The sequence below is a fragment of the Alligator mississippiensis genome, chromosome 11 (assembly GCF_030867095.1).
Source record: "Alligator mississippiensis isolate rAllMis1 chromosome 11, rAllMis1, whole genome shotgun sequence".
Lineage (NCBI taxonomy): Eukaryota > Metazoa > Chordata > Crocodylia > Alligatoridae > Alligator > Alligator mississippiensis.
In genome coordinates this window covers 69,439,220-69,465,957 of record NC_081834.1, presented here as the reverse complement: position 1 = coordinate 69,465,957, position 26,738 = coordinate 69,439,220, and the positions used below count along the sequence as shown (strand labels likewise).

Sequence of the window (26,738 nt, the reverse complement as noted above, 5' to 3'; positions counted from 1 at the left end):
ACAAAACATATAACAAGACAACACAAACAGACAAGACAATTTTTGCCATGGCTGTGATGAGGAAGATGCTGCTGATAGTAGTGAGGCCTCCTGGTTTGTCGGTCACCTTTGACTACACTGTGGTTTCTGCAAAAGAAAACAAACACACACAAACCTGCCAAGGAAAACTCCTTGCAGCGGCTGATTATTCATATTTACAAAGTGCAATGCTGACATGTGCAGTGGCAGCGCCCACAGCATTTTCCATTTTTTTGGGGTACTTTTCCTTTATAGTGAAAAAGTGGAGCAGTTACCTACAGGAGGGTGGCCGTCACAAGTCAAAGACTTCTCTGGCCTTTTCCTGCCTCAACATCGAGCACTGATCAGCCCGTCCAATGCGTATTTTCCAATGGCTCAGAGCCGTTCCTTCCTGCTAGCCAAGAAGGGTGGCCGGCAGGGTTAAGAGATTGTTCCTCGAGGGTTAGGTGGTTGGTGGCTCATTTTTTTTTTTTTTTTTCTCCAAGCTGGGTCACTGGGATGCTCTCCTCATGACACAAAGGATCCTATTAACAAGGCTAGATTCAGGGTTAGATCTATTCTGCCCCCTTAAACAGTTTCTTGGGACACATGTACCCATTTTCCTGATTTAGGTCCCATTTCCTCCCATATACATTTAGTGCAGCTCCGGTGTTCAGGAGTGCACTGGTATACCTTTGAGTTCCCACCGTAACAGGTATTTGGGGTCTCCCTCCTGGATCCCAAATGAGGGTCCCCAATTTCTCCCATGAGCCAGGGCTTTGCTCAGGGGTCCCATTACGGGGGCTCCATCAGTGCTCCTCGGAGACCGGGACTGAGGCTGCTACCCTGTTAGAAAGGGGAGGTGCTGCTCCCTCCCCAGTTAGCTCTGCCATTCTGATAAGCAGCTCGGCTAGAGGATTTCCATGCCATCTCCCTTTTGGTTCCCCATGCTGCATTAAAAACTTCCAAACTGCTGACCGAATCCCATTTTCCCCCACTCTTTCCTTTGATACCCTGGGGTTAATCCAGTGTGAGCTGGGGCAATAATTTGGACCCCCAAACCCCCTATCAGGTTTGGGGTAGGCACTTTCATTAGAATAGGTAACCATATAATTTGGTGTGTCATTAAGCTTTTCTCTGAACTGGGTGGCTCCAATCACCCCCCACCCTTGATGTCCAATTAACCTCTCTGCATCCTGGGCCCGGGCTAGGACTTCTCCCAGCACATATCTCCCGGTCTCTCGGAGAGGCCCCATCAGTCCAATTATGGGCTGATGCATGCCTTCCTGTACCTCCTTCCAAAACCCAGGAGGGTAATCTATACTTCTTATGTCTGAAGTCCTTTTGTTCTCCTTGTCTAGGGGCAGAACCGTCCCTGACAGCAATCCCAGCATAACACACCAGATCACATAGTCCCTAACAGGTTCCCCAGGTGTCTGGTGGCTAGCCCCGAACTGTCCCTTAAATGTCTTTCTTCCCAAACTGATCCCCAAACCCACTCTGCTCTGGAGAATATTGTCTCCCCCAAAGCTGTCCTCCTGATCCATAGCTGCCTGAATCTCTGGGGTGGCACAAGCCTTTAGTAGGCGATGCCATTCCCGGACACTCAGAGTTTCACACTCCAATACATTCAGGGATTTCTGCAACCACTGTCCCAAATTCCTAATGTTAGCAGATCCCAGGGTCTTGCCCAGGGCTGCTAGATCAGCTCCGCTGAGGGGGACCATTACCTGTGTGGTTTCTGTGGGTTTTCCCTGAGCATCCTGAGTGACTGAGGTCCACGTGCTTGCGGTCACCTCAGGCACCAGGGTCCTTTCCTGATCAGACTTAGGGTCTTCAGGAGAGGGCTCCCCTGCATCCTCTGGATCTCCCCATATCTCCCCACCCCAAATCTCTCCTGGATTGAAGGGGATGTCTGGATCCCTGGCTTAGTCTCCCCGGATGACAGCTGCTACTTGCAGGCTGTGCTCCTGGAGTTCCTTTTTCAAATGGTTAATGGTATTTAGACAGGGGCCATGGTTGACCTTGGCTCCCTTCTCAGGTTGGTTTTTAGCCATTATTTTTACCAATTTTTGCAAGGCTTCTCGGCTAGCCTTTTCTTGGTCCAATAATTCCAATTTTGGGGCATTGTCTTGATTTATTTTTCTCAATTGCTCATTTTCATTTTCCAAATTCCGAGACAACCCCTTTAGAGTCTGATTGCTGGTTTCCAATTGAATACATCTATCTTTTAGAATTTGGATTAGCTCCTCCTTTTCCTCAATTTCAGAGGCTCGCTGAGCTTTTTCCTCAACTGCTGTTTTTACAGCATGCCACAGCAGCCAGACCAAGGCACTGCGTTGCCTTTGACCAGAGGGTTTTTCACAAAGGCAAAATCTTTCAAATTGAGATTCAATGTCCCCTATGGAAAAGACTGGGGTGCACACATCCTCCCTCCATGGACTGGGTCCACCCTTCAGAATCTCCCTATGGAGAGGGGGAATTTCCTCCCTCCATACCCACTTATCTTCTTGGCCTCCTGCTCCAACCTTAGGGGCTTTTTTCCTAAACAAAGACATTTTCCTCAACATGCCTCAAGCTTCTCAGTTTCCTTGAGTCCTCACGCTCCCAACTGACTCTGCCCCTGCAGTTCTATAACCAAATCCCTTCCTTGAGATATGCTCACCCCCTTGGGTGACAACTAAATCCAGACCCCTCCTTGAGTCTGCACACCCCCTTGGGTGAGTCTAAATCCTAATCCACCCCCTTGGGTGACAACTAAATCCAGACCCTCCTTGAGTCTGCCCACCCCCTTGGGTGAGTCTAAATCCTTATCCACCCCCTTGGGTGACTATTGCCCACCCACCTCCGTGGACGTGGCTTCTATCTGGAGACACAGTCTCCCCAATTACCAATCCGCTAATAATCCTAGAATAATGCCTGCGTTCTCCACCAAATAATGTTGAACAGTTACAAATGCCCAACTCGGGATCCTTAAAATTCTAATTTTAGAATTGGTTGTTTCACACAACCAATCCGAGTGCGAATAAAGCATTGCAGAGAGACAGACAGACGAAGGCTTTTATATAGAGAGAATTACAGAGAGCAATTACATTTATAGACTGTGGATTTTGGGGACCTTGTTGTGATAAATACATTCATACCCCAAATGGTCATAAAATAAAACTGAGCAATATGTGAGGAAAATGTTGTTGTCTGGGAAGTAGAAGTAGATGGAAGTTTGTTGTTGGTTTCTGGCAGTTCAATTGACTGGTGGTATTACTGGTGTTACTCATCTGTAGCTGTTGACTCAAGTGTCACCTGAAATAAAACTGGTCTGAGGGGTTTACAAGCATATCCCAGAGATGCTTCCACTGGGTTCATTTTTGTTTCTGCAAATGCTTTCATATGGGGTAAAATTTCAGCCTTACTGACTTGAGCGGCCTAGGACTTTACCTATAACATTTAAGTGGCTTCCAGCTTGTTGTTCTAGTCATTACGTGCTGCTCTATGTCCTAACCGTTCCAGGAGGAGTCAAAGATGACCTGTCAGGTTCTTAGTTCAGACAAACAGGTACATAACTCTTTTGACTTCAGAGGGTCTGATGTGAACACTTTTGGTTGCGAATGGAAATGCTGAAGCTAAAACTGGACCTCACCCAGTTAGGCTGCTGAAGATCAGTTCCAAGATTTTTTTTGCTGGCAAGAAAGGGAGATTTGGAAGCCAGTGGATGGTAAATGGAAGACTTCTGGTTTCATTGCCATTTTCAGAAAAATTAACATTTGAAAAAAAAAATGCCTTAAAATTGTTCTGATATACATAACCATGCTGTGTGCTAGGCTGAGACAAAAGCGCCTCAGGAATAGGTTCTCAAAGATGTACCTGTTTCCATTTCTTCCTGGGGAAGTAGAGGGAAGTCCAACTGCAATGTCCTTCCAAAAACTGACTTCCAAAAACCCAACTGTGTCAAGTCAGGGCTCTGCCCATGCCGTCTACTCCCCAGCTGGTGGACCATTCATTTCCAACATGCAGAGAAAATGTATTTGGGTGTTTGGTTAAAGTGTCTTTGTTCCAAATACATTTATGATGCATTCTGTGTTCCTCAATCTTGCTTCTCTACTTGAAAAAGTTGTTCCTTATTTACACCAGTACAAAAGAGAGGAAAAATTGAGCATCCTCTTATTTTGCTTCCCATGGATTTTGCAACTGTCTTGAAAGGAACAAACAAACCAGAGAAAGGGTACATAAGACAGGCTCTGAAGATGTCTTCCATTGCTAATTAGTTGCTTACCTTACAGAGGCACAGGCCTGGAAAGCAATGATGTATTAAAGAAAGCAAGCAAGCTAGATCTCTGCATAATGAAAATGTAAGGTGTTGAAGGGAATGGTTGAGACTACTACTGAACACCCACAGCATAAGGCAAATCCTTAGTGGGTGTGAAGTGGGAGAGCTCCTACAAAGTTCATGAATCCATGTTGACTTTCACCAGGAGATGATCTGGCCCCACTCCTTTTTAAATGTTTTACTTTTGTGACACTCCAGTGGCAAGAATCATCTGTCAGAAAGGAAAAGCTCAAAAGCACTTATCACACATTCATCCTTTAAAGATCATTTTTATCTTTCACTGTGCCGACAGTTAATTCTCTGATGTCTTTCAAAAAGGAAGGATCCTGCCTATCACCTGCAGCATTATATCACAGCCATTAAAACATAAACAGCCCTTTCTGTTGCATTTGTTTTCTTGTTTGCATTTTATGTAGGGTTTTTTTTTTTTTTCCCTTGTTTTCTGGCAGTAAGTGGGTGGAAAAGCTTCTAATTCAACTCAGGTTATCTGTGTCAACTCATTCTTTTGATCTGTGAAGCTCAGAAGAAGCTGGCACAGAAGCTGCAAGGTAAATTACCTGCTTTTGCAAAAAAATATTTCCTGTGATAATTACCTAAAGGCTGGTGCTTTCTAGACCTTTCACTGTACATGTCTCTTGTGCTAGGTTCTTCTTCTCCTCTCAAGACCCAAGTGAGGCCAAAATAAAATTGTTTGTCAAAAAAATTAATGTGCTATGAGTTTAAGTTGTATGGGTACCAGCTGCTACAATCCTCTCCCTGGGTTTTACTAGTAAAGGGCAGCTTGACTTAGTTATTTTCTTTCAGAATCAGGGCTTCACCAGCTGTGTGACCTGGTGTTGCACAGTCTTATTTAATTAAGGGGTTTTCTTTTCACACAATATGTTACTGGATTTTGAAAATCACCATTCTTTTGTGAGAGGTCGTAATAGTGGTGTTATCTCCAATGTTCTGGCCATATTCCAGTTATAGCCAAGCAATTTTTTTTCTCTGAAGTGTCATGAATCTTCATTTCAATTCTTTAAATACTGAACATCACCAACGTACATCCTCCAGAGATGCATAAAACCACTGAGTTACCATTCTGTGTTGGAGGGAATTGATATGTATGAGATGTTTCACCCCCAAATTAGCTGGTGAAGTGATTTAAAGTTTGTAAAACCTTTAGCATTCCTTGGTGCCTCTTAGCTAAGACATGCTCTAAAATTAGTTTGATGTCTGATGTATCAATTTTTGGAGGAATGCATGTTGAGCTTGCCTTAGCTGAAACAGATGATCTACCATGTCTTGCTAACTTTCTTCTGTGATCCTAATGTTGGTCGCAGCTGGATGACACTGGTGTAATGACTACTATCAAGTAATTAAATAGACTACTTTGGAGAACAGACATCATTCCTAGTATCTTCCTGAAGTATTGGGCCTATAAATTGTTCTATTGTAGCTGAATTGTTTCATGAACTTGTGCATTGCATATATAATATATATTAGCAGCGAGGTTCCTGGAATACTGAGCTTTGTCCTTTATGAGCGTTATTCTTGTAGCATAAAGGAGTCCAGGTCAAACAATTATGCCTGCATGGAGGCAAGTTTCTAATTAAAACAATGCTTTTGACTTAAGCCATGATAGATTCTTCTTTCTGTTTGTCTTTGCCATGCCAGTACTCCGTCATATTTTGGATTAGATAGATATTAGTGTATTAATTTTGAGTGATGTACTTCTTGAAACAAATAATGAATCATAGCCCATTGAGAGCATTCCCATGAAGTTTGCAAATGACTATTTATCAGGATTTTTATGATACTCTTTAATGGAAATGCAGTATACCTTTCACCTTAATCTATCAGAAAATGCAACATTGTTTGGTGTATAAAATATTATAAAGAGGTTCTGAATACTCTTCCCAGGCAAGGAAAAATTTCTGCACAATGAAGAGGGTCTGAGTTGTTCTGTTTTTGTTTTTTTTTTCCTTCAAATTGCTTTGTAGTTAGACAAGTTTTTCTGATCTCTCAAAGTATAACCCAATGGAAGTAATGCACAGTGTGGAAGAAATCAAACTTCTCATTGTGGTTGTATTAGAATTGGCAGAGCCATCTAGGTTTATTTAAAGCTACACAAGTGATCACAGGGAGAGTTTAAAGCTATACAAGTGATCACAGGGAGAGTTCTCAAAGGAACTCTGACCTCTACAAATTTACAAGCGTATTTATACTTTAGACAGTGAGAAAAGATGCAGGGTTCAGACAAAGCAACCATGAGAGAAACAGAAAGATGTTGATCTTTTGTTTGTCAGACATTTAGAAAAAAAACCCCCAAAAACATTATATTTTGGGAACCGTTATCAGCTTCTGGTTTGGCAGAAAGGAGGAGGTTAACATCTGCACACAGACAAAACAAGGCATGATGTTTTTTTCCATATCTTAGAACATTTTAAAACACATAGCATCAGTATTAGCATCTTTTTCTCTTCTCTTTCTCTCTCTTCTTAGTCAAGTAAGAGGCCTGGTTAAACTTATTTCCACAACAGTAAGACATATTAAATAGTTGCTATATTCAATGTGGATTAAAAAAAATCACCTTGAAAATCCAGAGTTGACCCACCACTTGCTTTACTAAATAACATCTTTGATATTTGCAATTTATTTCTCCAGCCCCTTTTCCATTCCAATATTCTCTCTGTAAAGCATTGCAATTATGTATTATACAATTTGTTAAGGAGATTCATTCTCACCAAGTCTCAGGTGCTGTGATTATGAAAAAAGGAAATTGAAATGTAATGGTTCCATTATTCCCAATCTATTCATGAGATGTAATCTTGTCTTCTGATAAATGGCTGTCAACAGCTACTTCCATGCCATTAGCACTACTAACTTGGGATTCCCTTTTTTATTTTCAGCATCCATGATGGGCCTTATATTGAAACACGCAGTTTATTTAAAATCCTTAAAATTCACTAATGTTTTTATTCCCTAGACTTCATCCCAATGAGTAATAAAGAAACCATTCTCCATCCTCAGAAATTGGCAGGGAAGGAGTTAAACTTCTTCCTTGGGTTAGAAAAATGGCCACAGGTGTTCCCTCTGGGAGCTGGAGAGGTGATTTGAGCCAGGTGCGGGGAATTTAATTAATTAAATAGTTTGCTGTGTTTGGAGCTGGGGCTTGAGTGCAGCAGTTTGCTGGAGAGAAGTCCTCAAGTGTTTGCTGTTGACTGCTCTGCAAATACTTTGCCAAGGTGAGGCACAATTTATAATACTGCTGTTGGGATTCAGACTGAAGGAAGCTGGGTTGTATTTATGTTTGGACATTTAAGGGCAGGACCTCTTTCTGTTTTGTGAAAATAAATCACAGTGATTTTCTTTTGAACTTTGGATTGGAGATCCTGGTTAGCTTTGACTAGCTTGGCATGTACCTAATCAGTTTGGGTCTTAAACTTAGCCTGTATCTGCTGCCCTCCTATTCTTCTCTCGCTGTTCTTATCTCTTCATCCATTTTCTTTTCCAACACACTAATTGATGTCTTAAAAAAGACATATTCATCCTTCAGCGTATATGATGGGTGCTCATGGTCCTTGTGGTGTTTAAACAAAACATTACTTAAGGTAGAGAGAGATCATAAGAAGCAGATTAAGGATTTCTTTGCCACGGTCTATTCATGCACAAGTAAACTGTGTACAAATCTGCAATAACTTTGTATATGAACACTTTGAGCATACTTTTAAGTTCAGCTCAATGTAATGCAGCTAACTCCAGAGATCCTCTAGAATTGTTATGGTTCTGCTTAACCTCAACATGTATTTCCAAGCACTACTTTTACAGTAGGGACTTGGGGTTTTTTTGTTAGTTGAGTTTGGGGGGTGGGATTAAATAAATTTTGCTTTGTTTTCAATTGAGCTGAGCTGCATAGAACCCATGCTGGAGCTCTTTCAAATTGTCCATAATGGAAATCAGTGAAGAGTAGTTGGTATTCTGTTACTTCACACCCTATCTTCCTAGGCAGGCACACAAGTCCTAAACACTAAAAACATTAAAGGGCACAGTGGTACTGATGTGGTAAGACTTTTGGCTCTCATGTTCTCCAGCATGTCCATGCTTCATCTTGACGCCGAGTATAAAAATGCCACCTTTAACCTTTGCAGTAGTTACTTCCCTTTTTGAGGTTAGTAGTGCAATTTTTTTTAAAACAATTTTTCCTTCCTATCTGTGTGCTCTTAATTGGATTACTTAAATGAAGGTTGTAAAATTCCTTAGGTTTCGGGCTTGATTTCTTTAGTTGTTGTTATGATTTTGCTTTGGAAGGGACAAGGTGCTTTCTCGACTTTCAAGAAGAGAAGCTCCAGGAGAACGAAGCAGATGTTAAGCAGGGACATACCCACGCACACATACATGCACATGGGGTCTGTGTACAAATCCCCAATATTCACAAAGGCAGCAGAATATTTTTAGAGGAGCTGAACATCACAGCTTGCCTTGAATGTTGTTGGACTTCTGTTTGTTTGGTACCTTGTCAAGGAGTTAATGCAGAGTAGGACTGGTTGACAAAAACCTGACCTCTGACTTGTGTATGTGGTATGGGAAACGGGATGGTTTGAAGTACATCTGCCTAAGCCTGGAGAATTCATCCTGGCAGGCGTGGCAAACCTCCTTCTGTGTCTAGAAAAGTGAGGTAGTTAGCTGTGTTAGTCTGAAGTCAGGCAGAAGGCAAGGCAGGGTTGCACCTTCAGGTTTGTGCAGACATTTGCACCTGGTCCATTCTCATGTATCGTACTGTTAAGCTGTGCCGTGATAGATCAGGAGCAGCAAGCGCGCACCTTGGCTGGTACCAGGAATTCTGTATAGGTAATTTGGGGTGGACAGAGGGCCTAGCAGGTGGAGGGAGTGGAGAGGGAAGGACAGACACCCTGCGGTGGGGAGGGGTGTTGATGTGTCTGTGTGGGGTTGTAGTTCCACGGGTGGAGGGATTGGGGAACTGAAAACAGCCTAGTCAGAGTTGGGAGGCAGGTAAGAAGAGTGGGGAAGAGTAGCTGAGCTTTACCAGCCCTGGGGCTGTGCTCCAAACGTGAGCAGACTTTCAGTAAGTTGTTACACTTCTCGCACAGCTACACTTTAAAAGACCGCTTTATGAGGAATATTTCAAAGGATCACAGCCAAGTGCTCTGACTGCCTTTTGCTTTGATGGGACTTCGTATGCAAACAGGCGAGGCAACAGGTGCCAGCCAAGGTCTTCTACAATTGATTTTTCAAGTCTGAATTGGCAGCCTCAGACACACTTCCAGCCCCTCCAGGGGCTCATTGGAGTTCTGCCGCTGTTTCCTCCATCAGAGAAAGTGTCCCTAGGACTTACTTAAGATGGCAGCTGTTGGCACTGCTTCAGTATAGTGGGAAGTCTGCTTTACTTTCTTCTATCTTAATGACACTATGCATAATGCTACCAAGTGGGGTTAGAAATATGATGTACAGGGACTGACTTTCTGGAATGGTTTCCAGTTTGTCTGGCATGTTTTTGCACTTGCAGATACGTGGTTCTGTGCCCAGTTTTCTGTGCATCCCAGCTTCTGTAGTGCCTGTTATGTGCATACTGTAGAGCACGCACCAACTGCTGAAGCTTCCTTAGCCTGATGAAGGGTTTTTGAACCCAAAAGCTTGCTTAATAACCGTTCTCCAACCATTTTGGGTTGGTCTAATAAAAGATATCAGATTCACCCAAGGAACCTTGTCTGCCTATGTCCTTAGACCAACACGGCTACAACCTAAACCCCTGCTACTGTAGATCCAGACTTTCAAATAATCCCGGGACTCCCTTCCGAATGCTATACCACTGACTCTGCTTATCGTGTACACCTGGATCATACTCCACACTCTACAGTAGGTGTAGTCCTAGAAAAGGGGTGTATTCAAAGCCTACTTAAGTCACTGGGCGGAGTCTTTTCACTGACTTTAATGAGCTTTAGAACCGGCTCTTACAGTGCTTTCATTTTCAAAGGCATTGAGCTGTTGTTGAGGTTCAAGGAAAGCAAAATGCTCTTTCTAATTCCTTGTTTTAGACTCATGTTCTATGTGGTACATAAGTTCTTAAGCTGAAGGAAAGAACCAATTGAGTCCTATTCTCATCTCTGAATATCCACTACCACTGGGAAATATTCTATGCTGTGTGGAAAAATTATGCTTTTACTGTAATCTGAAAAAATCATTCAGAAGACCATTTCTTTCCAGGGGTTTGTTATGATGTTCACTGTTATTTTCAGTATTGCCATTTCAAATCTTCATATCAGACCTCAGAATAAGCAGACAAGCATATTAGGCGTCTAAATGTGTTTGTTCACAGCTGTTTTAAATGACTGCAGAAATGTTTCTTATGCAGATGATAATAGTGAGTACAGCCAGAGAGGTTCCCTTTCAACTCAGGAAAACACATTAGTGCAAAATATGCAGTTGTTTTAGGTATTTGTTGCATTACGATTTAATTTGAAGCCTAGATCATTCTGAGTTTGTGGGTTTATTGTTGACACGGTTATAAATGCACTGTAGAAACTATTTACAATTTGATTCAAAGCATTAGTCATTCACTCTCATTTTGCAGAAATACCTGCTCTTATTTTTCCTAGCTTGATCATTGAAGTTGCTGTTTGCAATAATAATAAGACGACCCATTAAAAACTTTGGCATACAGTTTCCATGAGTTCAGACCTTTACTTTCATCTTCTTTTTGAACACCAGGGAAATACAAAACTTCCCATCTACTTTAAGCCTTTTTTTGTAGCTGGAACTGGTATTTGACATTATTTTAAGATGATAGCATGCTGCAAATAAGCTTGGTTTCTGAATGCTTGTGGGATGGTCTTATCCTTCAAGAGTTTTATATCTGGTGCTTTCTCTCAAAGTGGCAATTTATTCATCTCAGTTCAACATTTTAATTCAAGTTCTGCTTTCTCAAGCACTATGCAGAAATGACCTCTGTCTTAATTCAGGTGATCAGCTACCTTGGGTGACTCCTCATATTATGTGACTTAGTACACTAGCATCTGGAGGACCTGGGTGAAATGAAGACACATTGTCCAAACCTATAGTAAGAGATGCTTCCTGCTCTCCAGATATTATCCTAAGAAGATAAGCAGGTGCATGGACATAGTATACAATTCAGGCAAGCCCATTACTAGAATGAATTGTCCAGTTCTGGTGTCTATATTGACATGCTGGAGAAGACAGAAGAAAAATTAAGAGTGACTTGAGATCTGGGAAATCTTCCAAACTAATGACTGACAGAAGAAGTTCAGTCTGTTGAGTTTGCTGGAGAAAACCTTAAGAGGTGATTTGACTGTGTTCCATAAGTGTCTTTGTGGGTTTCCTGAAAACAGATTGCTTTTTACTGAGAAAAAAATATAGGTTCAAGGTGAGAAATAATGTGTTTTTTATCAAAGGGGCTAGGTTGCCATTCACCTGGAGGTGCAGTGTGTTCTTCACCAGTTGCTGTTTTCAAATCAAGACTGCGCACCTTGTGGAAATAAATTCTGTAGTACAACTAATAGGGCTGGAGTCTTACTGTAGCTATTACGGTCCAGGAAATGTCTGAATTGTGGTATGTTTTATTAAACCATCTGTGTAGCTGGCAGAGAGATGTGACAACCTTTTGGGCACAAATCACCCTTCTTCAGGTCTTGGAAAGAAGCAGACCTTTGGCCCTGTATTTCAACTGTAAGTCATGGGGCTGAGGCCAAAATGATTGTGTAAAAAAGCTTTGGTCTCTATTATCTTGGAGGTGTAGCCTTAACATCTAAGAGTCTTAGACACAGGTCTTTTCTTGCACAGATCCTCCAATGAATTATGCATATGCTTGGTTGTGAGTAGTATCGGGATCAATGGGATAAGTAGCACCAGTGAAATCATGTGTGCATTTGAGCTTTCCTGTCTGGTGCCACAAAAGGCACAGGATATGCCTGATTTATTTCCATGCTGTTAGTTTTTGAGGAGCATGCATGGAAAGCATGAAGCCCCCCACCCACACATGCCAAGTGCTGGAAATGAGGCAGCTAAGCCTCTTCTGAGTGGCCCTGAGCATGGGGTAATGAGCATGCCCATGAGAGAGAGCAGCTCAGGGTGCTCACCTAGCACCGCAGGGAAGCAGTTAGTTCATACAGAGCGCGCACACAACAGGGTGGCTTATTGCATCAATCATGGGAAACTGAGGCATGGAGCACTTAAGGACTTCAATTTAGAAAGTTGTTTAAGCATGTGTTTAACACTAAGCATATTAGTAGTCTTATTTGAGGCTAACAGTTCATCAAAGGTGAGGTATGTTGGTGAGCTAATTTGGATCAGATGCTAAATAAATTGGTTTGGTAAAACAGGAGGTCAGTGGCTGGATTAGGAAATGAGCCCAGCTATTGTGGGCCCAAATGCACAGCTTCAGCTACCAAATCATCCTCTCATTCTTATAATGTACACAATCAATCAAGTTCAATTCCTTATCATTCTTTGTTGCTTGTGATGGCTTTTGTCCCAGCAAATAGTCCAGGAATCGCAGTGTGGGCAGTGGCTGATTTTAAGTAGAAATGTTTTTTTTCAGCATTGTTTATAGTGTTGGGGGAAAATCTAAGTCCCCAGGTCCGTTGGGCAGAGGCTCAGACGAACCACAACATAAGTTTAAAGACTTGATTTATTAAAGAATGCATTCTGAATGGACAACTGCCCGGCAGGGAGATTGCCTGTTGCACGTCTCGAATTACACAAAGCATGATATGGGAAACATGATGATACTATAACAGCAACAGCTTCACCAATCACTAATCGCCACTAGCTGCTAATTTAAATTTCCCTTACTGAGTAACTTAGAGCTGATGAAAGCCAGTTTATTCTAGTTTGTGCTAGCCTTACTGTTTCAAGTTGTCCTTCACTTTCTGATAGTTTATGCAGAATACGTGGTCTGTTTGCTTACACATAATGGTGATGAAAGTTTCTATTGTTCTCCTTCAATAGCACAGTAAAATCTTTCTTTATTGACTACTGGTGGAACTAGCCAAAATTGCTTTTCTGTTAGAGATTGTTTTAAAAGACCAAATAAAATTACTGCATGATCATGGCTATACAAATTGAATGGCTCTCATGTGTTCAACTTTCAGATTCAACCCTAATTGGGAAATACTCTCTAGAATATAATCTTTTCCTTACTGCCACCTTTTTAAATGGGTTTTGGAACCACCCCGTAGATTGTAATAGGATATGGTGTATTCTGTTCTTGAAGCCTACAAAGCCATTCACCAACTTTGTTCTCTCTGAGCCCAGGGGTTTGATTCAGTGCTGCACCACTTAGAAAGACAGCATAAAGCACATAACCAAGGGCAAACCAGGGTCTGTGGTGATGTAGAGCAATCGCTGTGCTTTTCTGATTTTGGGCTTCCTTATGGGCCGAGAGAGACACCAGCACAGATGACAGAGCCCATCTAAGAGTTCTCTCCTTGAGCTGACCTTCAGTCCTCATGGTTGCCTGAAATCTCTGCTGTCCAGCCTGCTGAAGACTCCTCTCCTGATGTTTCTTTATGCTGGAGCATTAGAGGGAGATGCTTGGAGGACATCCATGCACCTCTCTTTGGCATGGGCTTAGCCTTCCTTTTTAAGGGGTGAGGAAAAGTCAGGGAACGAAGATCTCACTTCACAGGACATTTAGATTATAAGCTTATGCAATTCAGTGGAGCTTTTCTATAAAGGAGATGCTTATTCAACATACAGCTTGAGTAAGTATTTCATAGATTTCATAGACATTATGGCTGGAAGGGACCTCGGAAGATCATCAAGTCCAGCCCCCCGCCCAAAGGGCAGGAAGTCAGCTGGGGTCATAGGATCCCAGCAAGATAAGCATCTAGTTTCATCTTGAAGGTGTTCAATGAAGGCGCTTGAACCACCTCCGGTGGCAGGCTGTTCCAGACCTTGGGGGCTCGGACAGTAAAGAAATTCTTCCTTATGTCCAGCCTGAAATGATCTTGTAGTAGTTTGTGACCATTCGACCTCGTCATCCCTTGGGGTGCTCTGGTGAACCAATGTTCCCCCAGATACTGTTGGTCACCCCTGATAACTTGTAGGTGGCCATCAGATCACCCCTGAGCCTGCGCTTTTCCAGGCTAAAGAGCACCAGGGCTCTCAGCCTGTCATCGTAGGGTCTGCTTCCCTGTCCTCTGATCATGCACGTGGCTCTTCTCTGGACTCTCTCAAGCTTCTCCACATCCTTTTTGAATTGTGGAGCCCAAAACTGGACACAGTACTCCAGCTGCGGCCTCACTAAGGCCGAGTACAGGGGGAGAATGACGTCCCGGGATTTGCTTGAGAAGCATCTATGGATGCAAGCCAGCGTTTTGGTCGCTTTACTAGCCGCAGCATCGCATTGCAGGCTCATGTTCATCTTGTGGTCAATGATGACCCCCAAGTCTCTTTCTTCCATAGTGCTAGCCAACATAGCACTGCCGAGCCTATAAGGATGCTGCGGGTTTTTTTTACCCAAGGTGGAGAACCTTGCATTTATCGGCATTGAACACCATCAGATTCTCGTCCGCCCACTTGCTGAGCCTGTCCAGGTCAGCCTGGATCATCTGCCTGTCTTCTGGTGTGGATGCTTTGCCCCAAAGTTTGGTGTCATATGCGAACTTGGCCAGTCCGCTTCTGACTCCAGTGTCCACATCATTAATGAAGATGTTTAGCAGTATGGGTCCAACCCCCAACCCAAGCAGAAGTTAATTGTTGGGTCCAGGGAGGAGGGAGGTTTGGGAAATCCAGCTGCTGGCTGCCAGCCTCCAGGTGGTTTCCCTTAGCAATGGCCCCTCCTCCCCCCCAGCCCAGGCACTGCTTTCAGAATGGGAGGGGGGCAGGGAACAGAGGGAGCTCATTCTAGGGGTTCCCCAGCCAGTACTGGAGGGTGGGGTAGGTGGATTGGAGCACCTACCCCCACCTTAGGATGGCTCCAATTCACCTGCCCCTCTTTCAGCGGAGGCTGAAACAATCCCAGACCAAACTCCCTCTGCTCCCTTTCCCCCTTCCATTCTGAAAACAGCTGGGAGGCAGAGCAGACACAAGTTACTGAAGATGTTGTTTTGAAACCTCTTTCTCTGAACTCTCATGCAATGGGGGTTCAGATTTGTGCAGGATTGGGCACCTTTACAATGCTTTGCACCCGTACACTTCTGCTTGGTGATGGCCATAGAGTGCTTTCAGGGGCCAGATAGGGCAAAAATTCGCATTTCTGTCTGTGCCCTTTACAGCTATACATTCCCCCTATTCCTTGTATGCCTTTTTTGGTTTATGTAGAGCAGGGACTATCTACTTTTCTGCTTTTATACTGTGCTCAAGCAAGCAATATTTGGCTTGGTCACTAGGTACTTTCATAGGTTAGAAAGAAAGCCTTAACCTGGCAGCAGAAGCTAAGTAGGAGCTATGAGCTCAAAAATCAGAGCATGGGCTTGATGTGCTCATGGAGGAAATCAATTTTCACATGGTGCAAAAGTTTGAGAATTGGAGGTGTGCATGTGTGCGTGTGCAAGAGAGAGAGAGCGAAAGATTCCTATTCAGCGAATTTAGCCTAAAGGAAGTTTAGTCTGAGTACAATGTATTTACTTAGCATATGTTGGGCTCAGCAGACTCTGCTCCTTGTTCTGTAGAGGAAGCACAGTGAGCGTCATACAGAAGTACCGTCTCTTTGTCCTTGTAACTTATGCTCTGCTCCCTGTATTGTAGGTTCCTGGTGCTGTCCACATAAGAGAGCAATTTGCATTGTAGAGCTCTGTTTTGATTAAGAACAGCATGTACCTCCTCCATCCTGTTTGCGTGAATATTTAACTTAATTAAGCCCAGCAAAGATCTTATTTCAGCATAATGACTTGTAATTGTGACTTCTTATATCTCTGAAACTGCGTGAAAGTCAACAGGTATGGCTTTTTTATCTATCTAATTACTCAAATGTTGTATACGGATAGATATGGGAATGGGTTTTCAACTTGAGAATACTTCACTTTTCAAAGCTGCTGTTGGATTTTTTCGAACTTTAAAATGGGTGTGTGCACATGTGTGCGCACATGCATTTTGCCTGCTTCAATATTAGATTTATTGTATAAGGCTGTACTTTGATGCGAAGAACTTTACTTTCACAGGGAATACCCTTTGATCAAACAGTGCATGTCGTGGCTAAGAATATGTGACCAACCTTATGGAAAGTTTGTTACAGTAATCCTGAGACTGGCCGAAGTAACAAAGCCCTTTTGCTTCTATACGTTCTTAAACCTGAGGTTAATGGCGAGTCTGCTCTTGCGTGCTCTTTAGACATCACAGATAAGGCAAACAGGAAAAAGATTGGAGATGCCCCCAGGTGTTAATATTCTCAGATTTCTGTGGTTCATAAGCAGTGGTAGGAAAATCCCATGCTTTTGCCATTTATTGGGACAGCTATGCCTAGTGGAATAAACTGCCCCAAAACAGAATAGTTTTATTCACTGTGTGCTAAGTAGGCCCTAATCCAGAAAAGCACTGAAGGACACGCCTGGATCCCACCGATTCCAAGTCTTGTCTGCGTTACAGTGTGCATATGTAAAATGCTAGATTTACACCCACAAACGTTAGGTTAAAGTTCTAGACCAAGATGATTAGAACTGATTTATAACCTAAGGTGTCTGAATTTGGGCGCCCAATTTGAGCCACGTGGGGGAGATACTCTGGAAATCAATCTTGTTCAGGTGTCAGGAATCGGCCACCCAAAAATGAACGCATCTCTTGAAAATCTCTGCACTGATATCTGATGTTTATTGAAGTCCTTGGATATAGACACAGAAAACAGTCAGACATGAAGTTAGAGGATGGGCAGGTGAGCTGGATTGTGCTGTACTAAATTCATGAGTGGTCTCAGGTTGTAATAATATGTGATTTTTCCATTCCTACAAAGCATGTGGCGGGGGGAGAAGATGCAATCCTTTCTAAAGCCTGTCAGTCTCGACACAATTGAAATTCAGGTAAGAGCGCTAACTTGCTGTGTAAGTAGGTGAGTCAAGTGCTAACAATCTCTCTCAGAGCAAGCTGTAGATGTGCTGTGCTTCTAATTGATTTCTTCATGAGTCCCGTAGTGGAATAAATTGTACACAAGGGATATAAATAAGTAGATTGTAACAAGGAAGCAATGGGATATAGGCTTAACTGAAGCTTGTGCCTCTAGAGAGAAGTGACAATTGAAAATGGGAAAGCCTATTCGAGGGATGCTCACACCCGATGGAAGATGGTCTCCTGGGAAAAGTCCAGGGGGGCATTGGGAAAGTAGTCGTGCCTGACATCAGATCTGGATTCTTGTCTCATTTTTCCACCTATTTTGCTGCATGACTGTGGATGAGTTACCTGGTCCCTCATTTCCTCTGTCTGTAAATGCCATTATCACCCTCTCTGAACGTGTTGTTCTCCTGCTGGCAAAACAGGATCGGTTTCCGAAATGAATCAAGTACCAGGCAAATTAATAAATCCCAAGCTTGGGAACTCAGTTCAAAAATCAACTTCATCCAAACTTGCAGTCTGTTTCTTTTGGTTATCTCATTGCTAAATTGAAGGGAATAATATTATATGTTGTTCAGTTTTGTCAAAATTCTGCCCTTCCAAGAGTAAAACCATACTCCTACATGAAGAAAAAAGAACTTGTGAGGCTGTTAGTAATTCCTGCCATAACAGTAAAATACTCTGAAAAAAAGTCTGACAGGATTAGCTCATTTAAATATTTGTAACGTGCTTCAAGATCCTCAGACGGATGACTGAAGTATTATCAGAGAATATAGAGGGGATTCCCACAGAAATGTCTTCAGGGGAGTTTTCCCTTCTTCTTAAAAGATGGTGGAGGGATAGGGAGTGGATATATTTTTACCAAAGCTTTTAAATAAGAAAATGAGAACTTGTTGAATTTTACATACAACGTTTTTTTCCCCAAATAAAGGATGGCTTTTTTTGCCAACCCCCCTCCCTGAAATCAGGTCTCTGAAGTTGCATACCCGAAATTGCTAGTCACTTCCAAAAAATGTCGGCGAAAGCTTCTTTGAAGAAGGCCAGCTTTCTTTGGTTTCTATTTGAACAATGAAAGCTTGTTAAATAACGAGGTTTCATCGAAGAAGATTACGGTGGGGACAGCCTTAATAGTAAGAGGCTACACAAGAAAACAGGACTGGAAGGGGCCTTTGGGAGATTGCTGCTAGGAAACAGGTTAAAAAAAAAGCCTAAAATATAGTTTTGTATTAGCACTAACCTACCATACTTTATCTTGCTGGGAACCCGTCTCATCCTTTCGTCTCACTGTGACTGTATCTGGTATGCAAGGACAGTGCTGATTACGGAGCTGATAATTTCAATTAAGTTATGGAAGTTGTAGCCTAAAAGTTCAATGACAGATAAACCTTAAAAAGTCCTCTAGATTTTGTGCTTAAGTAATTATTTGTGTTAGATTATGATGAAATGAATGAGTATTGTAAGAACCATTTCCTGCATCTACTTTAAATTTATCTTATTGCCCATGGGGAATTCCCTGTGGGGGATTTGGGGATTTTCTTTCTCCTGATAATCTTGACATATTTATATTTGCATTTTGCTAGAAGCTTTCTGTGTTGATGGGGTTGTGAAAAGGTAAGCAAATGAAATTTTAGGAAGTGTGCAATGAGATTTCTGCTGCAGGGATCATTGTGAATCGGAGCATTGCTTTTTGATTAGAAAGAAAGAATGAGAGAGATGGAATAAGAAGAAAACGGGGAGGGAAAATGGTTTGTTCTTTGGGGCCAGGATTCAGCACAGCACTTCAGCGCATGATCAACTTCGAGCCTTACTCTTCACGTCATCGTTATTCAGGCTAACACTTTAACGAGATTTACACAAATGCTTTAAGGCAATATGGGAATTAGGCACAGAGTTAACAGGGCAAAAATATGGCTTTTGTTACTCTAAGGGGCCATGTGCAAGAGCTGATAAGGGAATGGGCTTTAACTTGAGAGAGCTGAGCTCTGCTCCTAGTTTGACTGTAGATTTGTCCTACAACATCTGTAGGGAGCAATGTCCAGTGCATCTAAGCCTTCTTCAAGTGACTAAACACGTGCAGAGTGCCGTTGACTCCAGGCAAGTGTAAAGATCTGCACGTGGATTTACCAGGCACGTATGCGGTTGCGGTACATGTGTACACAGGAGCTCAGTTAGACCTGTAAGCAGTCACACCTCCGTAGGTGTGTTTCTGAAAATCATCTTTCTTCATATTCAGTTTTCAGTTTTAATAATTGACAAAGGTAGGAGTGGCAGGCTCTGGCATCGTGCCTGGATCTAAGCATCAATAGATTTTGAAATGCTTCTACCTTCTCTACGACTCATCGTGCATAGAAAAGGAGGTCACATCTAGTCCAACCCCCTGCTCAAAGCAGGGCCGTCCCCAACTACATCACCCCAGCCAAGGTTTTGTCTGAGAACTTTGTTCTCGATTCCCCAGGGAAAGTCCATCAAACCAACTCTTCCGCTTAGCTATTTGTATTATTGCCTCCTCATGTTAATTCTTCATAGAGAGCTAGTGCAGTACCCGTGGCTTCTGGTCTGAAAAAAGAGAGTGGGTGAGAATAATCACCGAGTGGTTCTAGGTTGGTGAAGTGGGTAATGAGATGTACTGCTGGTATGGTCTTTGCTTCCCATGTAAAGATACACCAATGTGTTTGCTATGATGCGTCACGATCTGTTTTTTTTTTTTTTCCTTTTGCACCCCTGTGCTTCACTTAACAGTTATTGGTGCTCAGAGCCAGGAACGATGCTGGCTGGCATGGCTGGAGCAGACTTATCCTGAATCCTGCTCCTGACAGCGGCTAGTACCAGCTGTATCAGAGGAAGGACCAAAAAAGGCACAGGGGGCATTTTAAAATGAATCCTGTTCATCTAAGGGTCAAGACTATTTCTGGGCCACTTCATCAGGTTCCTTAAGTGCCCCGACTTGCTATTTTTGCTACAAAGAAAGGAGTTGTAGGATAGCATCTGCTTTTAATTGTAATGAATAATCAGTGCAAAATAAGCTGTCTGTTTCTGGAGAGCCCTTTCATTTGGTGGATCATCTGGTATGGAAACACACTGTGAAGCGGCAATATTCATTCCATCTCCAGTCTTTCTCCCAGTAGAAGGAGTGGTAATTTTTTCAGGAAATGGCAAAATAAGTAGTTAATGGTAGTGATAAGAAGGGCAAGGCAGTGCCTAGGATGCCCAGTCACGGGGTGGCCTCTACTGTAATCCATCAACAGTTGTCTTTTCCAGCATTTAAAACTGATAGCTAATCTGGCCTTTTACAGTATTCTTTATGGAGCTAAACTGTAGCACACTTCCAAGAGATCCGCACCACTTTTTAACACGGCAAAAGTAAAGCAAATTTGGTCCAGCTTTGACACCTGTAGCACCATTGCTAGGTAATAGAAACAGAGTCCTCCAGGAACCTTTTTAACTGCCTGTAAGAGGTGAAATGACCAACATTTTCCAGCAAGCACACAAATACTGAAAGTAATCACTTTATTAACTCTTTTGCGCCTTTTAACTGGTGATGTTTTCATTCAACCCAATCACATTATGTGCGGGAAAGTAAAAGCAGTTAACGCACCATAATGCTGGTGAATTTCTATTATATTTTCTCTGTGGAAAACATTTATTTTTTGATGAGACTGGAAATTTCCAATTTACGTAGTAATCATTGGGATATGTTGCACTCTTGGAGCATTAAAGGGCATATGCATATGCTTTGGCCTGTAGTTTATGAGAGCTTTGCTGCTGATTTCTCTGAAAACCACCAAATCCTATAGATTATAGTAGGATTCTGCAATAAAACTAGGCTTCCATAGAAATAACTCTTGAAAATAGAGGCCACTCTCCAGCTGATGTGAATCAATATAGTTTCAGGCTGATTTCCACCAAGAATCCAGTCCACATAACTGAGAAAAGAATGAAATTATTTTCTGGAGCTTTAAAAATCCCATAAGTGACTCTTGTCAAATCCTATGGAAGTGCTCAGAGCTCTTACAGATGCATGCTCAATTTCTTCTGGGTTCTGTAGGGCATTTCCACAAGGTGTCATTCTCAGCCAAACTCTCCTTTGAGACATACAGCAGAATTTCACACTTGAAATGTCATATTTTATGCAGCATATCTTCTAGGTAGGAGACACAGTTCCTAGCAGAAGGATACAAGGGAAACCTGCAAGGGAAATGTCACACTGTAACCTTTTTTCTCTGCTCACTCGGTTAAATGCGTTTGGTGGTAATAGCTGCATGCCCACTGCAGTCTGCTGCTAATTTGTAGTATTCTGTAAAATGGATGAATAAAATCAACAATAAAGTCAAGGATATTGCATTGTATCAAGCGTGCTTGGGATATTTTGGAAAATACAGCTTGGTTTTCGTCTGTGTTCATACTATGAACTCCAGCCCTTACTCATCTGAGTGTAGACTCTTGACTTCCTTTGGTTATTTAAGGGTCTGATTGTACTCCCACTGAAGCCAGTGGGAATATGATGGCTAGTCACCATAGGCTGGATTATTTGTGAATCTCAGTTAGCAAGCACTCCTCTGAGTAATTCCATTGGCTTCAATGTACAGCTTACGTAGAGTAAGGGCTCCCCAGTAGTGGTGTAGATAGGGTGCTTATGCTAAGCAATATTAAGGTTTTTGGCCCCCTCTAAGCAAGATCAAAATCTTACTGGACAAAGAGCTGGCAGTAGCATTGGGCACAGTTCCCGAGTACTAAGATGTGCGGCAGCACCATGTCCCATTTCAGAGGACTTTCTCTACAGTGACGTGCTGCTTTGCAAATCCCAGAAGAGAGCATTGGTAGTGTTTTGGCCTTAGGTTAAACCCTGCTCCCACGCCCACTCAAATCAAGGGTCTTGCATCCATGGGGTCTCAATGGAGTCTTGTATCTCTTTTGGGGACCAAAAGCGATGTGATTCCAGCTGTGTTACAGAAGAATTGACTCATCTGCTATGGTATATAGGAACGGTGTCGTTTTGCCAGTGCATGCCAAGAATAGAAATGAGAACAGGTTAGGAAGCAATTTAAACTGATGCACTTGAGACAGGAAATGTGCTTGATGTATTCATTGTGGACATTTAAAATATGTTCTGTTTGTAGAGCTGCCAGGTTGGGAGCAAGATGCTTTTGAATTCCTTAACATTTGTTGGAAACGTGATGTCCGTTCAGCTCTATAATTGTTTAAACTTCTTGAATCTTTCAGGTGATGCATGCGTGCAGGCAGTTAGGGGTGGCATGATGATTCCAACTTTCATCTGATCGTATTAGCCATGGTTTTGTGCTTTTTGACAGCAAAACTATCTGCTGTAAGGTTTCATGGTTCAGATCAAAGGTTTTTTTTCTTCTTTTAAAAAAACTAATACTAGTTCACTAAATGCTAAATTTCTGTGAAAAGCAAAAACAATTTAATAGTGTATCTTATTGTATTGTTTACCCCTTGCTTTGGAAGTTTCCGCTAGAATTCATCTAACTATGTGACTGTGATACAACATACTCTATGGGACTTTTGTTAATGTCTCAGTAACAAGGTCGATCAACCAGTGAATACGGGTGTTACGCTGGGCATTAGGAAAGGCCATCTTTAGCCTTCAAATAAATATACTCTTTGCATGGATTGCAGCCATACACTCAAAGGCTAGTGACTGGTCCGAAGTTCCCATCACATCCTAATCTTCTGACTTCAAATTTGCTCCATCAGTTACTGAAAGCTATTGCAGCACGGTGTCTGGTGAGATGAGCGGTATGGATCTCTTTCAGTCTTTTCCATTGAAAACATTCCAGTTGATCACTGGTATAAAATTCATTGGTCAAGTAAGAGCCTGGTAGTAAAAGCTAGTGATCGAGGTGTTCAGCTGGGATGCTGGAGAGCCACACACACAAGCATCTAGTCCAAGTCCGAGCAGAACAAGTGAAACCGTGAAAGTGTGGGCTATCAGCAACTTTGGGCTGGTGCACATGCACACATGCTCGCGCGTGCTCGCTCTCTCACTGCAAATTCCATCTTGGACCTACCTGAAAATTTTTTTTTTCTTGAAATGGGTAAGTTCCCATTACAGGTTTTGGTGCCAGTAAATCAACATCTGACTCCCAACCAGCTTGTGCTGTCAGTACAGTGTCTTTGAACTTACTTGTAAAAGTAAAGATACATGAGCTTGCTAGGGAATTATAAGTAGAAATATCCCCGCCCCCCAAAAAAACAGAACAAAACAAAAACAAACCTTTTTACTTATCCAAAATTGCAGCTTGCTCAAATGCACGTGTTTTTGCCAAATGATTTTCAGAGTTGTCTAACATCCTCTGGTTTGGCAACATCTTGGTGGCTTCAGGTACTCAGCCTCTCTGAAAACCGGTCTGCTTTTAGTGAACTGTTGTAGCTGGGTGCCAAGTGTACCCCTTTGAAAACACCGGTCCTTATTCTGAGTTCCCCTACTCAGGCCCGTAGATCACATGTCAGTCCTGTGTTTTGTTGCATTGGAGCTGCCAGTACATTAGAGGAATTCTTCTCAAAGTGCTCCAGCTCAGCGGGCAGCGTTTGAGTGGCTCCTATTCTTGGCTCAGCTTAAGAATGAAATGGCTGAATTTCACAGCTGAGACTCCAGGATATTGAGCTCTACTGAAACTGCACTGAATGTTTCAACAACTACCCAATGACTGGAAAGAACAGAATATAGATCCTGCCCCCATTGCCCATTTTGCCTTCTCTGCCTAGGCTACGAGTGGTTTCTCCATAGGTTGTAATAGTAGTGCTATTCTGGCACTTCTGCAGCACAAGTTATAGAGACCTGGGGTTTGCAGCGAAAAGAAAAAAAAAAAAAATCCTGAATTCTTTTGCAGGTCATCACCATCAAGTTCCGTTAAGGGTTTGATTGCATGCAAACAGATACTGAACTCCTGATGATCAGTATATTATATTAACAGTACTATAGTTTCATTGTTGCATTACTCAGTAACCACTGAGAGTCATGGATGCTGAGGGAATAAATCCTGTGTCATTCCCTGTCTGGGTCTTCCTGTCTGATTTGCATTGCACGAGGTGAGGCTCTGTATAAAACCACCCTTTAAAAGTGCAGTTCCCCACATTTGACATAATCTGAGTATCTAATGCAGTGTCAGACAAATACATGCATAAATGCATAAGAAGCAGCTTCTGAGGCTCTGTCATGTCTGTTGTGCCCCTTTTGATTGCTGTATTAACCTGTAGATGTTTCCAGGGTTGTCAATGTGCTTTTGCTCAATAGGACCGTGCCTGCCCAGCAGACAGCCCTCTGTGTTGGGGGATTTGCAGCCTCAAGCCAGGCTTCTCTGCATTGCTTAGGCTCCCTGTGGAGAGCCTGGTGGAGGGGAGAGGTGCCCAGGAAAAGGATTTTCAGAAATGGTCCAGCTGAGTGAGGAGTTGCCCAAGAGAGCCAGGAACACGATGCTGGGGATAATGCAGAGGAGAGGGGCTTAAGCAGCTCACAGGATGGCGAGAGAGGCTTCCCCCCTGCTTGAGATCCTCAGCCATAAAACTTCTAGGCTTGCGGGAAACATCTAAGCCAGGGCAGTTGCTTAGGCGGCCCACGTCTTAGCAGCTGAAACTGTCCCCGCTGTTCACTGAGCAGTCAGTGCTGGAGGTGCTGGCAGCAGCTCTGCTTTACTGTGTCCGGTTCCAGGTGGCTCTGGGTGAGCCCCAACAGACACAACCCCACGCAGCACTCTGTCTTTGTCTTTGTCTTTGCTCACCCACCCCTATTCCCTAAGGCCCCGCCTGTCTTTTGTGCCGATGCTGTGTGGCTCCTCGGTCTATCTGCCACCTTCCTGCAACCCTTTTGTAAGGCCTCAGACATGATGAGAGCGTGCCTACAGGCGGATGTCTTGCCTAATGAAAAAAGTCCCCTGTTTGGGCATCTGGAGTGGGTGCCCTGAGCAGCTTGTTAGCTGTGGCAGGGCATCGGTGCTCAGGCTCCTTTGAAAACGCAGATTGGCAGAAACGTTGGGTAACTAAGGCCATCTCTCCAAGAAAAATGTACTCTGCAGCACAGCAGGGTCCTCAAGCTGCCATACTGCAGGCAGACGGCTTCCTGCACTGGAAGCAATGCAGCAGTGTCCCTGCAGTCCTAGGGGGACGCTAAATAGCAGGAGAGTGGACTAATTGGTCCTGTCGCTCAGCAAGCAGGATGAAGAGCACCATGCAGACATGGCTGGGCTATTTTCAAGATAGGAAGCAGCCTGACAGGAGCAGCACAGTCTACTTGAGGGCACTACTTTGAACCTGCAAAGCTTACCATGTTGGCATGGCCTGAATGCATATCGACATGGGGCAAAGCAACACGTGGAGAGACGCCTACTGGCTCTGCACACGGTAGCAGGAATGCTGTGTTAATGTGGTACTGTGTCTGAGCTAATTAACTCTGCTGAGAAGTACATCTTATTAGTCCTAAGAAGGCACAGGAGGTGTTGTGCTCACAACTAGATAGGGGTATCTCTGCATGACACTGCATTGCGCGCTGTAGACATGTACCTCATCAAGGGTATTCAGCAATGCCTGAGGATTAAAAGGGAGGCATACAACCAGTGGGAGGGAGGAGCTATCACCAAGAAGGAGTACTCCTCTTCGGCCCGGGAGTGTAGGAGGCCTATTAGGAAGGCCAAGCCAGAGCTGGAGCTCAGGATAGCGTCCAGGATAAAGGACAACAAAAAGTCCTTTTCAAGTACATTGGGAGGAAGAAGAGGGCACCAGGCAATATAGGACCCCTGCAAGACACAAACGGTAATCTGGTAGCCACGCCAGAGAATAAAGCCGATATTTTTAACAGTTTCTTTGCCTCTGTTTTCCTGGACAGGGACCGGGACATCCTTCCTACCAGAGGTAGGGACAATCTCAGGGATAGCTTTATCAAGCCTCCAGTCAGCACACATGTAGTTAGGGATCTTCTGGAAGGGCTAGACATTTTTAAATCTACAGGTCCAGATGCCCTCCACCCAAGGGTGCTGAGGGAGCTCATGGCAGGGTCATCGTGGAGCCTTTGGCCTGGCTGTCTGAGCATTCGTGGTCATCTGGCCAGGTGTTGGGGGATTGGAAACTGGGTAATGTGGTCCTTATATTTAAGAAGGGGAGGAAGGAGGACCCAAGTAATTATAGCTCTGTAAGCCTCACCTCAGTGCCTGGGAAGCTCTTGGAGAGGATCATCAAGGATCACATCTTTGGGGGGCCTGCAGGGGAGATCATGCTCAGGGGCAATCAGCATGGCTTCACCAAAGGCAGGTCCTGCCAGACCAACTTGATTGCCTTTTACGACCAAGTAACTAAATCCTTGGATGATGGAGTCATTATGGACGTAGTCTTTCTAGACTTTAAGAAGGCCTTTGACACTGTCTGTCACCCCATTCTCATCAATAAATTAAGCGACTGTGGCACTGAT

At 43.2% G+C, this 26,738-nt stretch overlaps 1 long non-coding RNA gene across 4 annotated transcripts in view; it reads left to right on the top strand.

The window, feature by feature from the left end:
• Window positions 1–7,361: 7,361 nt before the first annotated feature.
• Window positions 7,362–26,738, top strand: part of LOC132244223 (uncharacterized) — an 88,820-nt gene continuing 69,443 nt past the window's right edge. The window contains exon 1 of one of the 4 annotated variants that reach the window (XR_009455802.1): window positions 7,362–7,548. This is a non-coding gene — a long non-coding RNA (uncharacterized LOC132244223). The remainder of the gene's footprint in view (window positions 7,549–26,738) is intronic. The other 3 variants (XR_009455801.1, XR_009455800.1, XR_009455799.1) reach the window with 3 other exon arrangements.